Here is a 17,161-nt window from a genome sequence, read left to right as displayed (position 1 = left end):
GAAATGTTCTGAATTGGGTAGTTTTGTCATTATTGGTTCATTGCCTACTGGAAAAATGTTCAAACTATAAATTTAAAATGCGCTCTAACTTAAGTCTAACAAGTTTGTGATGTATTATACAAGGAATATAATTTAATAAAGTCAGGAAGGTGTATCAAAGAACGCATGTATGTTTCTTGTTTTGTGTGCAAGGGGCCTATGATTTGAAAATAGCCCAAAGGTAATATTTATACAACACTGGCCAGTGGCCAGATGCATTTTCTTTGGATGTGGTATGGGTTTCAATGCTGTTTCAATGAATGTGAGTTTCAAGGGCAGAGAAGTTTCAATGCCAAGTCTATTTTCATTGCGAGACAGTATTGCTTTGCTTAGCAGATACCTATTCGTGCTTGTGCATTGTGCTATAAAATGTAAAAATAAAATCCAAATAATTATTGTAGAAGTAAAGCAATATGCACACATTAGTGTTTATGGCAAATGGGGCAAATAGCCAGGTAATGGGGCATTGGAATGGCTGCAGGGAGACTCTGGTGCCATATTTTGGTTGTCTCTTCTTCAGTTTCTGTTTGAAAGTTGATATCCCACAATTCCATTGGAGTGGGTGGGGTTACATAATTATGTATGCAGATTTTATGTTAATCAGTGTACAGATTTGTACCTATTTTTCATAGGCCTTGTCCAGATTTTTGATGTTTCCAGGTTGAGAGGTATGGATGGAAGAATAAAATAAGGAGCAAGGCTTTAGTTTATTGAGTAGTTAATGTACTAGAGAGGTAGGTACTGCTTGTAGACGGAATGCATTTTTTGTGGTGGAGGTGACTGAGCTGGGGTAACTATGTGCAGAGTCTGTATGAATTTTATTTCCTGTATGGTTGGAATTATTTTTGGGTGAGGATAGGTTTATAAGTTGTAGTATGTTATCTATGAAGTAGGAGTTAAACGTACCAGCTATTACAGGTGGATCTTTATCTGGGGATGATGAGGGGTTTTGGGATGTCCCTGGCAAAAGAAGTCTTAATATAGATGTCCAATATTTTTTGGGTTGTTGGTTTGGCAGTTCAATTGTTGTGTGAAATACTTTTTTTGTTGGCTAAGATATTTTTTTTTGCTTGGTTGCGGAGTTGCTTGTATTTCAGTTGGTTAGTTTCATTTTTGGCTCTTTGCTACTCTTTCCAAGTTTGGTCTTTAGTTAGTAATACTTGTGTATTGGATTTTGTAAGTCAGGGTGCATGGTTTGTTTTAGTCCTTTTAGTTCGAAGAGGAGCTAAGCTGTTAAGAGTATCCATGAAAGTTTTGTTGAAATGACTTATGGCATCATCCAGGGGAAGTGTTTTTAGTATGGACCATTTAATGGCTTTTAGGATATTATTAAAGAACTGCTGTTTGAATTTGGCTAGATTTCTAGAGACTTTATAATTGCGGGTTTTAGGCATACAAGGGGAGTTATGTAGGTATAAGCTGGTGAGTGGTCACTTAGGGTATTTGGTAGTACATTAGAGTTGAAGTATTTAAGTGGATAATTTACTAGGATCCAGTCAAGAGTTGCACCTAGTTTATATTTGTTGTCTATTCTGGTAGGGCAGGTTATAAGCTATGTGAAACCATGGAGATAGATGTTGTCTATTGGGGGAACAGTGTTCATGTTTTGCCAGTTGATGTTTATGTCACCCATTAGAGCAGTTTCATTAGAGATGCTGTTGGAAGTTCAGGACAAAAAATCAAGATTTGAGATGTTTTGGCCAGGAGGTATGTATACTACTACGATACACATTTGTTTAGAGTTATTTATGTGTATTGATGCTAAGAGTACTTCAACGTTACCAAATGTTGGGACAGGTTTGGAGAGGGGGGTAAATGCTAAAGTAGAGCACTAGATTAATGCTACCCTGCCTCCTTTTTTTATTAATTCTATCTTTTCTCAGAATGTTATATCCATGAGGGACGATTTCAGAGTTTGAATATCTGGCTTTAGACAAGTCTCAGTAACTGCACTCTATATCTAGGGAGTGGACTGTTAACCATGCATGAAATTCTGTGATTTTGTTACATATACTACGTATGTTCAATCTTATTAGTAGTAGTTTTTTTGGTGGAGGGTGGTTGTAAGGAGTTGGTTGGTCTTGTAGGTCCAGAGTTGGGGGGGGGGGGGTATCACCGCACTGTAAGAGTTTGAGGATTTGAGTTATGATATGGTGAAAAATTGTGTCTTTATTGTACTTGGAGGGTTTGTACGGTATTAATTTTATTTTTTAGGTAAAGGAAGGTAACAGAGTTTAGTAAGGTGAGTTGTGTTGCATTTGATTAAGTAGGACGTAACGTTGGAATAAATAGCTATATGGATGTCAATAGGTTGGGACTGGGTAGATGTTTTTATAAGTGCTGAAGTTAGTGTATACTTGAAAGAGGTAGCTTGTAGGAGTAAGCCTAGAAAGGAGAGTAGAGTTGCTGAGAAGATAAGGTACTGTGGGGGGACAGCATATTTTAGTTTTATAAAGGTCGGAAGAGAAGCCAAAATATGTAAGCAATTATAAATTATAAGAAAGAACAGTAGAAATAAACCATAAATGAAGTATATATTTCTGGAGGAGTGAAAGTATATGATGGTACTCTGTTTGTAAAATGTTATTCAAAGCTGTACAACAAAGTAGTTGTGTTTTTGGGTGTAGGAAGGTTGCAGTTATGGGAATGAGTTAATTGGATGAAGATGGTGAGTGAGAGGGGTTATGGTGACTATAAATGTAATTGATAAGGGGGATATGTTGGAATGTGGATAGGTTAGTGGAGTGGATTGGAGTGATCCTGAGCATAACGAGGGTGAACGGAATGGGATGAGCCTTGTTCGTGGCAGCTTAGTCAATACAATCTGTAAGCCACTGTGTTTTTATAGTCTGCAGTTTCCTTACTTTGGCTTTCTATTTCTTTTGTTTTCAAAATTGGAATGGTAATACATCTGACTTATGTTGCAGAGTTATTCAAGAGGTGAAAATAAAATCTACCAAAGTTACTGAGCTATTGGAAGGGGGGGGGGCACTGGGGCCAGGACTGGTAATTGTAGTGTGAAGAAGAATAAAATAAAAAAGTGTTGTGCTAATAATTACAAGCCATGACACTATATAAAAGAAGTCTTTGGAGAAAAAGGTTTAAAATGAGCAAGAAGGGGTGGGAATGTTTGTTTGGACTCAGGGATGTGCTGCAGTTGACTGTGTAGACAGCAGAGTATCTAATAAAACTATTTTACATTGGAAATGAAAACATAAATTTATATCTTAATGAGATTTTGTTTTATTTTCCCGCATGGAGTCTGTGGTTGTAGGTTGCAGGGTCTTTTGTTATAGCCAGTTGCAGCTGGTTAAGGAAACAGAAAAAACAGGCTTAACACCTAAAATAAAGAGAGAGGAGGACAGCAGCTATAGGAGTCTGGTACAAATTCAGCTACAATACTACAAGGTTTATCATGATACTGAGTGAGGGAAAAGAAGCTAGAGTTAGTGAAAGGTTTAATGAGGCACTTAGTAGAAACAGAGGGACTGAGAGTGAATCTGTCTGGTGACACGACAGTAATTAGAAAGAGAGCACTTTAGGTGAGAAGAGGGATAGCCTTATGAAAGAAATGTCAACAAGTTAACATATGTAATTAGTTAGAAAGAAGTAGGTAAAAACTAGTATGAAAAATGAGTAGTTGGAGTAACTTGAGCATTTAGAGCAAGAAAGAAGGTGTAAGCAGATAAGAGAGAGTTAAGGTAGTATTGCTACTTTTACAATTAGGCTAGGAATGTAGTTAATCCAACAAAATTTAGCAACAGAAAAAACAAACACTTCAAAAGAAAACTATTAAATTAGAAGATTATTACACAGACACAGTGGCTGCAAGTGATAGTCATATAGCGACAGCAGTGTATTTAAACAATTCATATATTCACCCTCTGTATCATGCGATTAACCATTAAAAATGGAGAGCCATAAACCTGCTATGCTACAAATTTTTCTGAAATATTCCAAAGATACAGTAGCTCACAATTTCAGCATCAGAGGTCACATAAGCAAAACTACAATTACAGGCCTATTCCAACAGATACACAGTAGCTATTACAATTATTCCAAAGACTATTTCAGACTCACTCCCAAAGTATACTCTCATTAAAGAGGTGGAAGCGCTTTGCTTAGAGAAGGCAACAGAGCACGTGAGCTGAAAAACACCTTCCTAGTTTAAAATAATTTTAAAGCCAAGTTCACAATGTTCAAGAAAACAAAAACTTTTCTATGCACCTCCAGTCTTGCTAGCAATGTAAACTTTCATTTAGAGAACAGAAATGTTTTGCTAAGAGAAGCCAAATAGCCACGTATACTGAGAAGGCCAACCTAACATACTACTATGCTGAGTCTACAAAAGTACATTAAAAATATAGTCATCAGAGGAGTTTTGTCATAGACAGCAACAGAAGAAAAAAAAGAAAATTAATTACATCTATAGCCTTGGACTTATGTTTTGCAATTAGATTTGTCTGCACAATAATTAACATATAGTAACAATCAATGTTAGCAACATCATATAGGAGACAGTAGGCACAGTAGATAGACTAGAGTCTATAAACTAAAATGTAATAATTAAAAAAAAAATAACTTACTTAAATATAGAATACCAGTTTCGGGATACATTCAGCAGTCGCACATGACAGTCATTCCCTGGGCTAGGGCTCTAGTGTGGGATAAAGTTAAGTAAAACGGCACATGATGCAAAGAATTCTGGGAGACAATTGGGTGAGATAAAAAAAAAAAAAAAAAAGATTCATTCTATGGTAATGAATCCTCCCAATGTAGCAAGAGGAAAGATTTGGACCTTGTTCGTGGCAGCTTAGTCAACAGAGACAATCTGTAAGCCACTGTGTTTTTAGTTTGCAGTTTCCTTACTTTGGTTTTTTATATCTTTTTGTTTTCAAAACTGGAAATATATAGAAAATAGAAACACCCAGTTCTGTAAACCTTGGATCTAGATGATTGTCTCTGTTGAAGTGACACCCCGACCCCATGTGCAAAAAAAGGGGAAAAGGGTTGTGGATAGATGGATGGATGGATGTGTATATATATATATATATATATATATATATATATATATATATATATATATATATATATACACACACACATATATATATATATATATATATATATATATATATATATATGTGTGTGTGTGTGTGTGTGTGTGTGTGTGTATTTAAATGTGAGCAGTTTAGTAGGTCAGCTCTGTTTAAAATAAATTATAGTTTAGTTATGCATTCACCATAACTCTGCAACTATGTTGCCTGTTTTTGTCCTTCCTCAAATGATGAGTCTTATATCTGTCATTGGATCCATCCTCTGACACTTTGATAAACTCTGATAGGCTCCTCCCCTTACCAATAATCCTTCTCTTCCACTAAGTTACCTCAGGTCGAGTTTGCCCTCTATTCAGTTAACCACAACAATACAAAGTAATAACAGTCACTAAATTTCTGTGGCAAATACAGTAAGGTATTATTTAAGAGTAGCAATGTTGAAGACAACTGAGAGGAGTGCTTTTAGAGTCCACCCAGCAATACTGTTAAATAATATCCCCTCAGGGCATTCTAGGAGACAATCAAAAGGATGGGATACTGGAGTGTGAGAAGCTGAGGAAGGATGAAAACAAATAACACAGATGCAGAGTTACTGTGAGTACATAACTACAATATCTGATGTTTATTTTTGTCCATTCCTCAACTAATGGGGCACAGTCCCCAGCTATAGTAGTCTTGGGTGATCAGCAAGAAAGGATATTCCCCAGTACAGTGGAGCTAAAAGCTGATCTATTCTTTGGTAAAATGTCTAGCTTGTAATGAGATATAAAGGTATAAGCAATGGACCTTGCTGCACGAATGTCATCTGTGGGAGCTTTGGAGCAGAAAGCAGAAGATGTGGCCATAGCCCTAGTAGAGTGACCTTTACGGTGTGTGGGTAGTAATATCCCTTTAGTCTTGTAAAGGAAGACAATGCACTCAGTGAGCCATCTGGCTAATGTTATTTTTGACACTGCTTTTTCCAATTAAGTTTTGGAAAAGGAGAAACAAAGCTTCTGACTTCTCTTGGTCCTTAGTTCTATGAATGTACAATCTGAGTTGTATATGCACATCTAATAAATGGAGGATGTCTTCACCTTTGTTAGAAAAATTTGGGATGAAAACTGGCAAGGTTAATACTCTGGTTAAGGTTAGCTTCTGAAACCACTTTAAGCAGAAAGGAAGAGTTAGTCCAGAGGGATACTTTGTCCTTATGAAAGATTAGATAAGGTGGTTGGGACGAAAGCGCATGGAGTTCTGATGCCCACCTAGTTGATGTAAAGGTAGCCAAGAAATGTGTTTTCTGTGATAAATACTTTAGTTCTGCTCTGGCTGTAGGCTCAAAGTGTAGCTGACTTGAGGCGTGATGGATACTTGTAATGTCCCAAGTGGGGTAGGGTCCTTAATAGGAGGCCAGGACAGCAGAGTCCATTTAAGAAATACTTTGCATAATTTCAAGGAAGCTAGAGAAGAATTATTTTCGCCCAAGTGAATATTTGATATTGCAACTAGTTGTACCTTAACTGACTGTTGAATAACTAGCCCCCCATTATTGAAAATGGAAGCCAGGAAATCAAAAACAGCTGGAATCAGTTCTGAAGAGGGGTCTAGATGTTTCGGTTGGGCCAAGATAGAACATCTTTACCACTTGCTATTTTAATTCTTCCTGGTAGAGTCCTTCTGGGATGACATATGAATGCTGTGCATTGGGGAAGAAAGCCTAGAATTTCCAGCCATTTCTGAAAGTGGAGAAACCATGCAGTCAGCTTGAGAGATTTCATGTACGAGACAGGCAAGCCAGATGGGTGAGACAGAAGGGTCCTGAATAGGACCCAGTACCCCAGGAGGGTGAACTAGGTGAGAACACAGGAAGGGAAACCACACTTGGTGAGGACAAAAAGGGGTAATGAGGATAACCTTGCTCTTCCACCATAATGCTTTCTGAATAAACGTGGAGATGAGAGGAGTTAGGGGAAAGTTATAGAGTAGAGCAGAATAATAGTCACAAACCAGAGTGTCTCTCAGTGGTTCCCCCTCTAGGTTGATTAGGGCAAAGTACCTGTTGTATTTGGTATTGAGGGAAAGAGAGATTGCAGCATGATTGACCCCATCAGCAAAATATAATTTCTGCTACTGAATTGAATGACTGAGAGGCCACTCATTTGTCTGCTAATATGCTGGTTTTGCTCAGAATGTGAAATGCCAGAGAAAGCCGCCAGAAGAGATCACCCATTGACAAACTCTCACTGCCTCCATGCATAGTGGGTAGGATCTAGTTCCCCCTGTTTGTTGATGTACCAGATCACAGACACGTTGTCTGTCTGAATAGCAATCATCCCTAGAGGGTGAACATCTTAAAAGTCCTGTAGTGCTAATAGCACTGCTCTCATTTCTAGGTTGTGGATGTGAAGACTGGCCTCTGTCTGGGACCATGTGCTTTGGACTGTCCTCCCCAAATAATGCCCTCCCACCCTACTTGGGAAGCATCTGTAGTCACTGTGACCTTGGTTGCAGGGAGTGAAAAAGGATGGCCCCAAATGACTTCATGTGAATGTATCCATCATGCTATGTGATACCTTCAGATATTCATGATATGAATGAGCACCATCAATGGATGGTGCCTGACTGGCCACTGTACCATTACAGTCTACTGTAACACTCTCATGCAGAAGTGAGCCAATGGTACTAGTACTGTTGATGCTACCATCAACCCTAGTAGTTGTAAAATTAATTTGGCAGGGGGCTAATGATCAGAAAGGATGTGTAATGTTTGGTTTTGTAATGTGTCCACTCTTGTCTGTGGTAGAGTTGCTATTTGAGATTGGGTATCTACATGGGCACCAATGAACTCCAGGGATTGCAGGGCAGAGCTGGACTTGTTGTAGTTTACTGTAATACCTAGTTGAAGACATAGGTGGAGCAAGTAGTCCCTGGCTTGAATGAGTAGAAGACTGGTGGAAGCAGATAGGAGCCAGTCATCTAGACAAGGGAACAACCAGAATCTGAGCCATCTCAGGTGTGCCTCGACCACTGCCAGGCATTTGGTGAACACTATGGGGGCTTTAGTGAGACCAAGTTGCAGTGCTCTGAACTGGTAGGTTGTCTCCCAGCTGGAAGTGTAAATGTCTCCTGGAATGCCTGTGTAACTTCATATGGATATTATACTCTGCACCCAAGTGTCTTTGATAATGACTACCCAGGCTTTTGAGAGTAGAGATAAGCACCTCTATTGCCTCTAGAGAGCAGCAGTCAGGTACCCCTTCAGAGATGCTGTAAAGGCTTCTTGGAGGATGGTTTCTTGAAGCCTTGATATTGCAGACCTCTGCCATTGGGAATGCATCTTCCATTAGAGTGCCACCTCTGCTGCGAGGGAATCTATCTCCATAGCAGTTCTGGGGAAAACCCTGTGATTTTCTGAACCACAATTTTCTGCCACCTCAATGATTTCAGGAGGAAGTCTTCTGAGGGGCAGAAAAACAGATTTCAATGGCAGACAAGGTCTTCCCAGCCTGTTCACTCCTGGAGAAAGTTTCCTTTACCTTGGGGCCAAACAAAGTGGATCCAACAAAGCTGTCACTGATAAATGAAAACGTGATGGGTTCCACAAAATCACAAAGGTGCATCCAGGCATGCCTCTTGATAGTTATACCTGAAACCACCTGTGATGCCCCTGCCCTGGCCCAGTAATCAAGTAGCCTCAATCCCCACCACTGGTAACAGTGAGGGACGTACAAAATGGGAGTATGACAAGTACACACACAGTAAAATACAATTTCCCTTAAGAGCACACAGAGATCACATTCAGTCCGGGGCTGGTTTCTGCCTCTTTCTCCAGATCTCCAAAATGACTTCCCACTGGCACAGCTATAGGGTTAAGATCTCAGCTGAGTGGTGAAGCCAAAACCTCCAGCACCCTCTCTGTCCAACCAGTGCTTAGTGTCCCTGCACTAGTTCACACACACACACTTTGAAACTTGATTTATATACAAATACATAGACACTCCTGGGGAAGGCTGACACAGGTTTACTAGTGATGTCCCCTTCTGCCCAGACTATAAGGTAGTTATCACTGCCACCAACCACTACTTATCAGCTACTCTAAGGCCCTTATAAAGTGTGCCCAATCCTACTCTGTAATGTTATTATTATCCATATGGTAAATGTGACCAAGAGCAAATATCTCTAAATAAACCAGCCACAATTAAAAGGTTTAAATATATTTAATAATAAATAGTAAAAGAACAAGACAATACTCAAACAACACAGTAACTATGAAGTTCAGAATCACAGGAAATATTTTAAAACAACATTGCAGGACATTCTCAGATAAATACAGAAAACATCTAGACTATTCTTTACTATATTCCTAACTACATTTAAAAGAAATTACTGTACCCTAGACTTACTTACAAAGCAAGGCAAATGCAGATGAGTGGATGTTATTGATAGGTCCAAGACAATATACAAAATGCCCTCTCTCCCTCTCTGAGAGAGTTCTGAAATTAATATCACATATTACTGCTGGATTAGCCTGGATGACATCACTCTCACCTGTCTTCAGTTCCCAGGCTTAGAGAAACTAACAATTTTAACTTCTCTATGTGAGAAGTACATATCTCTCAGAAGTTTGCAGAACATGGAAGTCGTATAACAATAAAATGCTTTTACATTTGAAACCTTGTAATTATTTCTGTTTCAAGACAATAGAAAAACCTCTAGTTCTATATATTGTCTGTCTCACTGAAACTAAGGGATAACCCAATTGTAAAACAATTTCAACTTATTTTCTTGAAGCTTTGCAAGTTAAATCTGTATGTTCCAGCTTCTACTAATAAAATATATATTTGCATAGGTACATAGTTTATATACATTTCTGTTCTTTTCCAGTAGGGTATACGGTGGTTACATTCTTGAAGCTCAGTACATAACATACAGTTATCTTACATTTGTAGGGCAAGCATATGAATCACAGGGTCTATGTTAAATGTTCGAACATCCAAAATGTCGAACATTGCATGATCGAGACCAAATGTTCGACATTTGGATGTTCAAACATAAAAAAAAAAAGAAAACACAGAAAAAAACACTAACAGTGTAGGCAGGGGGGCAATCCCCCCTGAACCCCCCACACCCCCCTACTTAAATATACCAACTCTGAGACCGCACTTCAGTGCAGAAAAGGGAAATTTTCCCTATCTGCACCATACGGTGCCTTTGGAAGACTATCTTCGAGCACTCAAAATTTCGAACGTTTGGTGTCGACCATGTAACGTTCGAAATTTTGAACATTCGAAGATTTGACAGGTACCCGAATCATATTACTATTCACAAATAACATATGATTATTTACAAAATTCCAGATAGCTGGCCTGGGAGTATTTCCGTGGTGTCACACCGCCACTGTAGCTGATCCATCTGAGGCAAGAGAAATCAACCTCACGAAAGCATTAGATAGAGACTGAAAGGTGGCCAGTTGCAAAGAAAATTTTAGTCCTCCACAGACATGGACCCAGAGAGGGTACTGAATAACTGTTTGAGCAATTCCCTCTGAAATATTGTCACATGTGCCAGATAATTTAGAGACTGGAAGGTGAAAGTCGCTGAAGCATACATAATGCTTTTTATCTCTCCAATGCCCCAGATTCCCTTTATATATAAACTTATTTTATTTATTCATTTATTGTTTTTACAAAACAGAGGAAGAAGCGGAACAAGAAAGGATAAAGCTATCAATCAGGATGAGAAGAACAAGTAATTTCACTTATCTCACTATCCCACACTCAAGCTAGCAGTGACCATGTTTTATTGCCAAGGTAAAAAATGACACCTGAGGTAACGTTGGTGAACAGGGGAATTATGGATAAGGGGAGGAGCTTGAGCTACAGAGACTAAAGTCTATCAGAGCAGCCAAGGATAGATCCAATGTTGGCTCTGATATCCATCATTTGAAGAATGGATGAAAAAGAAAACATCAGATACAAACATACCTCTCAAAGCAAGAAATCCATAAATAAAAGTGAGGCAAGGGTCCCAAAACAGGGACAGTTTTTAAATATTGCTGTTATAGACTTAGTTGATAGAATAACAGGTTTTGCATTAGCATGAGTTTTCCGAGGGATATAAAGTCTGAAACTCAAATGTCTGTCACTTTCTAACTTCCACCTTTAATGATTTACCACTTATTTGCCAGAAAACCACAATTTTATAAAAAACGGACTAAAAATATGAGGCCAAAAATCTGGACATTTTGCAAACATATGTACAGAGAGGTATGGATACATCTGATTTGTTGACACTTGACAATTGTGTGAAATCGTTACACTCCTGGGTTTAAGAAGAATGCCCTTTCTCTGGTACTGTGCAATTTCAGATGGTGTGGAGGTGCACAGGGGTTTGCCCTCTGCAAAAAAAAAAAAAAAAAAAAAAAAAGATTTATTTTTGTATGCGCTGAGGTAATTTCTCAAAGTATGAGCACTGTTTTTTTTTTTTAATAGTTTTGAATCTGTATTACAGACGTCAACATTCGGGTGCTTTGACTTAAATGCACACACGCACCCACACACACACACACCCACACACACACACAGACAATATATATATATATATATATATATATAAAGTGTGTGTGTGTGTGTGTGTGTGTGTGTGTGTGTGTGTGTGTGTGAATGAGTCTGCAAGGCCCACATGTGCGACCATGTACTTGTCTATAGTAGACAACCATAACTGCTAAAATGGATTTATTGACTAATTATTCAATGTATTATCTTCAAAATGATTTAGAATGCACTTTAGCAAACTTTCCTGATAATTACATTATAGCATTCCAACTGGCCTTTGTTACTTCAAGAAATATGGAAGTTTGAAAGGCTGTACTCTGCAATACAGCATGCTGCTAAGAAGTCACAATTATGGTTCAATTATCAGTCAAAATTGTGTTGTGACTGCTATAAAAGTGACACAAAACCCATTGAGCATACTGTTTCAGAGAAAAAAAATACTGAAGAAAAAATTCAACTGAAAACTAAGTTTCATTCAGAGTTACATGGCACACACACTTCCTTGCTAGTTAGTATAAAATGTGCAAGACAGCTACAATTCAGGGAAAAAATAGATCTCCTTAACAGCAGCAACCTAACAATCTGTACCTGCCTTGGAGAACTGCATTTTCGACAAAAGTAGTAATTTGATTGCTTGTGTGAAAGGATAAGTAATTATTATTGACTCACAAGATATAAAAAACAAACAAAAAAACAGATGCTTCAATTTGCAACTATTCCATTTCAGATGCTTTTATTACAGCTATAACTATATCACAGTAATTTTACTGTCAGAAAAAGAATTTATGTACCATAGCAACAATCAGAGTAGTAGGTGAAATGCGTGTGTTATACCAAAAAGTACACTCAGATAAGAAACAAAAGTAACAAAATCTATACAAATTTGGAAGGTGGCAATCTTTGCATTTGTAAATTATTAAAGTATTTAACAAAAACATATTGCTCATGAGCTGGCAAAATATTCATGAAATATTCTGTAAGAATCTGAAGTGTACTGTATACTTGTATACAGATATTTAAAAGACTTCTTTTCAAGATGCATATAATAAATAAACAGATATACAATAACTTAAATAATACAATAAAAATATTCAAGCACTGAGCGAACTATTAACATAATAACCAGCTAGAGTTAATTTGCATAAATTACCTTAGTCACATACTATGCAGATGTAATTCCTTGTAGGAAACTTCTCAACCATTCTTGTCTACTGCATGTATGATCGTGATGTGAACAGCCATGCTCCTTAACAGTTCGATTTCAACACATAATTATTAAATCTCTTTTGGAAAGTTCTTATTTTTTCAGTTGCTCAGTATTTGAGGAATTCCATTCTTTAGTGCAGAAGCCACTTTTATACTTATCAGCTCTTTGTCTTTGAAACAAACTTTCTCTGCTATATTTCCATTTCTGAAGCTACGATCTAGTCTGGACATGTAAAAATTTAAGCCGTATCAATAACATGGTGTGGCCAGTACAAACTGAAGATTAGGGCTTATAACCAACATAGGCTACTGAATTTAATGAAGGTAAATTTGAAGCAAACCTGATAGTCTTTTCTTTATTGTTCAGAATACAAATGTTGCATATTCTAAACACAGGTACATTGGGTGGTGGAGTCTTAGAAGAGTAGGATGCACACTGTATCAGACACAGTAAAAAAAAAATCAACAGCACAGACTGGTTCATCTGAATTCAAAAATAAATACCAAACATTATCTTCATTCAAAAAACTGAAGAGCATTACATTTTTTAACATGCTGGAGAACTGTGACTGGCTACAATACTACTTCATGAAAAGTACAGTAAAGATCACACATAAGTGAACAATAACAGGAATGCGAATGCAGAAGGCACTGTCAGTACCCTGAAGATACACAGAAAGTTGAAATGATAAGTACAAGGTACGTATGCAGGGTAAACCCATTCATGCCTCTTTTCAGGGTGTTCAAGGATCACTCATTGGTTAAATGGTTTGCTCTCTTGAAGAGGGGAAGAGAGGGAACCAAATTTAGGATTACAAGATGAAGCTTATGAACAGATTACACACTTAATCCTCCTGTTTAACTGCCAGATTCTATACTGCTCCTATGACAGTGATGAGTGACAATAATAGAGCTTAGAAGATACAAACAAACCAAAAATAAATTACAATTGGTGAGCCAAGAATTCAGGCAAGCCATAGTTCTCTTCAGTTTCTTAATACAAGACTTATTAGGACAGATATTTACAAAACAGCAGCAGCACTGACACTCTCTCCAATGCAATCAATGAATGCTCTGTGCACATATCTCAGAGAAGAGCAGGTTTCCCATATGTCATTATGGAACATAAAAACAGGTAAGACAACAGTCAAGCACTGCAGTGGGAAAGGAGAAAACAGAGCGGCAGCAGCCTTAACAACATACATAATAAGCATCTGAGCCCCCAGTGACGTGGACAATCTTTTCCCTCTATTCATGCAAGTTTCTTTAAGCATACGCATACCATACATAGTATGGTGGCAGTTAACACTGCACATTCTCTTTGTAGACTGAAAAAGAAGTAACATTTCCCATAAAGTCTGTTTGGCATTTACTTCTATAAAGCAGTAACGGATTCAACCATAATGGTATTCTACGCATTCTGGAATGAAAACTTAGCTGGGATCTTTCCAACTTTCATTCTTTTGCTTTTAGGAGCTGGTATGTTGTGAAAATCTATGTCTGGCATTCAAAAAATGGTTAGTGAGATTGGGAAGGCTTAAGCTTTTCTGATTCAGATACCATGCTATCATGAGGTTTTCCCTCTGGTGGGGCACTTAGTAAGGAATGCAATCTCACATGCAAAAATGCATTATAATTTGACAGTCCAGAGAAGTGGCTGCTACTAATTACCTATGTGATTTCCCTCAGAAATGTCTACAGCTCCCAATTTGTTTGGCCAAGTAAAAATGTGATCACCATAATAACACAATGGTCACCCATTCACTTAAGGGAGTACTCATGCTGTAAGTAAGTTGACTTAAGATGGGGGGGGGGTGAGAGTGTGTGTTAGTGCGTGCATCTTTACATGTGTGAGCGCATGTGTGTTTGTTTCTAAGGGAATGAATATATATATATATATATATATATATATATATATATATATATATATATATACATATATAGATATATATATAGATATATATATATAGATATAGATATATATATATATGCGTGTGTGTGTGCGTCTCTGTCTGACTGGTTGCATTACTGGAATTAGGATAGGGATTTGATTGTTAGGATATGTATGTGTTGGTACTTGCATGTGAATTAATGGGTGACTCTTTCTGTGAGTGTGACAGATGTTAAGTGTGTGTGTGGAGGGTATCTGATTGAGTATGTATGTGTGTTAGTGTTGGGGGTAACTTTGCTAATGTGATGTATGGGCCAAACTAGGGAGAGTACTAGTCTGATTAGGTCTGAAAGCCCTAGTGTACAATTCAGAAAAATGCCAATCAGCCAATAATGATGTCTTTCTCATTACAGCAATACCCATCTCTGAATCATATTGTCTCACAGTTACTGTAATTGACTAGGGTATATGTCATTCAGGCTAGAAGCATGACTATGATTATGTAGTTTCACCTCATCTGCTGATCTTAAGTTTATGTTACATTTCAAAGAAACCTGAAGATCATGAAGAAACATAATAACCTCTTTTTAAGTCACTCAACAGAACCCAAATTAATGCAGTGTCATAGTAAAATAATAATATGCTGTAATGTGATTTTGAAAAGGAACATTAATCTTACTCTACAGAAGATAAGTTGCAGAAACTGTAGAAGTAAAAGAAAGTCAAAGGCTTTGTGTATAGCAATGCTGTTTACATTTCTGCCTTGATCTCCTAAACAGTTAAACCTATATAATATTTAAGAAGACGACTGAAAGTGAGCTGGTATAACAGTTGCTCACAGGGCCTTTTCTGTTCATGTAAAGAATGAAGTGCAATGGCTCTCACGGATTAGAAAGCAGGAGCAACCTTCTGAACGCACACTTATTACTTATTAGCAAACTAAGTGAAAAAAAGGAAACATGATATGTTTTAGCAAGAGGAGAACTTAAAAAAACACAAATGTTAACAAATAAATGAAATTAGAAAAAAAGTTCACTTAATGAAAATCAGTATAGGGAAGCAAGCTCATGTTGGAGTAGTGAGAACCAGCCTTCCAAGCCTCCAGATGACAATTTCTAAATATTCATTTTGAAGGAAAAAAGGCATTAACTATTGATCCTCTGGACCTTTAAGTGTCACTAGAAGCTTCCTACCTATTTCTTTTGATGAAATAATAATTTATTTTTAATGGAAGAAGCCCACTAGACACAAGTTAAGTTACTTGCTCAAAATCACAAAGTAACCAAATGTAGGTTGAGAAAAATATTCCTAGGTCAACAGAAAGCAGCTCTGCTGTCTCTTTGTGATAACTGTAAGACACTGTTTTCGAAAATCACTTCAAATGCTCAAATCGAAGATAGCCATGATGAAGGAGAAGATCTGGGTGACTAAAGCAAAATAAATGAATGAATACATACCCATTTCTACAAATAACAGTGTAAGAAAGTGAAAGAACTATCACCCAATCTCTGTAATGACTCACAGTTATGTGACAACCAGAATTAATTTGGCTTTCTTCCATTTACTTATCAAGTTTCTGATGTGCAATCAGACAAGATTACATTATATATCGAGCTGTAATTCCAGCTGCTTAACCCCCTCTTACTCTAGAAAGAACTTGCTTCCTTAAGTTTAGCCCTAACTTCTATTAAAGGCAAACTGCAAGTACTTCTGTAAATAAATAAATGGAATCCCCTATTTCAAACATGGAGGATAATAACAGTGAAATGTACTCTGCACAACAGGATAGTGTTAAAAGATTGTCTATGTTTAAAACAGTGTTGATTTAGAAGCACCTTTTTGATTTAACAGTATAATACTAAAAAGGTTTGCCAGGGGATGTTACTACAGTCCAACTAATATAAATGTTACAGATACATTTTTTTCTGCAGCTGGTCTCTCATGTGTGCTAAGAACTTCATTTAAAGAGCTTATCATGCACTATATGCACCATGCAGCTCATAATGTGAACCATACTGCTTGATCTATGCAAGACTCTTCAGCACAGCTGATACTAAATATGCGCCAAGATCAATTAATCTAAAGGAGTGGTTGCAAAGACTCTGGAATTTGTCCATCATAGCAATCCCTTCCCAATGAATAAAAAAGAAAGGCAATGTATGGTAGCCCAGCTGCAGCAATTAATCTGGAAAAGTTTCAAGTTCAAGGTGGCCTTCTTATATACCTGTTTTTGGGTAAATGCCAAAGCCATCAAAGATTTTGCTCATCATAGTGGAGCTTAGCAAATATAAGATACACATTTTATAAAAATGGGATGGCTTGCATATGATGCAATTGCAGTCAGGTTATATTTTACACTACTTTTGTGGAATTTCTCTAAGATTTTAACCTGTTGAAATGTGATTCCAAACTCCAGTTGTGAACTGACTATG

Source organism: Protopterus annectens, chromosome 14.part0 (genome assembly GCF_019279795.1).
Source record: "Protopterus annectens isolate FY-2018-M chromosome 14.part0, PAN1.0, whole genome shotgun sequence".
Lineage (NCBI taxonomy): Eukaryota > Metazoa > Chordata > Ceratodontiformes > Protopteridae > Protopterus > Protopterus annectens.
Note: the sequence above shows the minus strand (reverse complement) of the source record.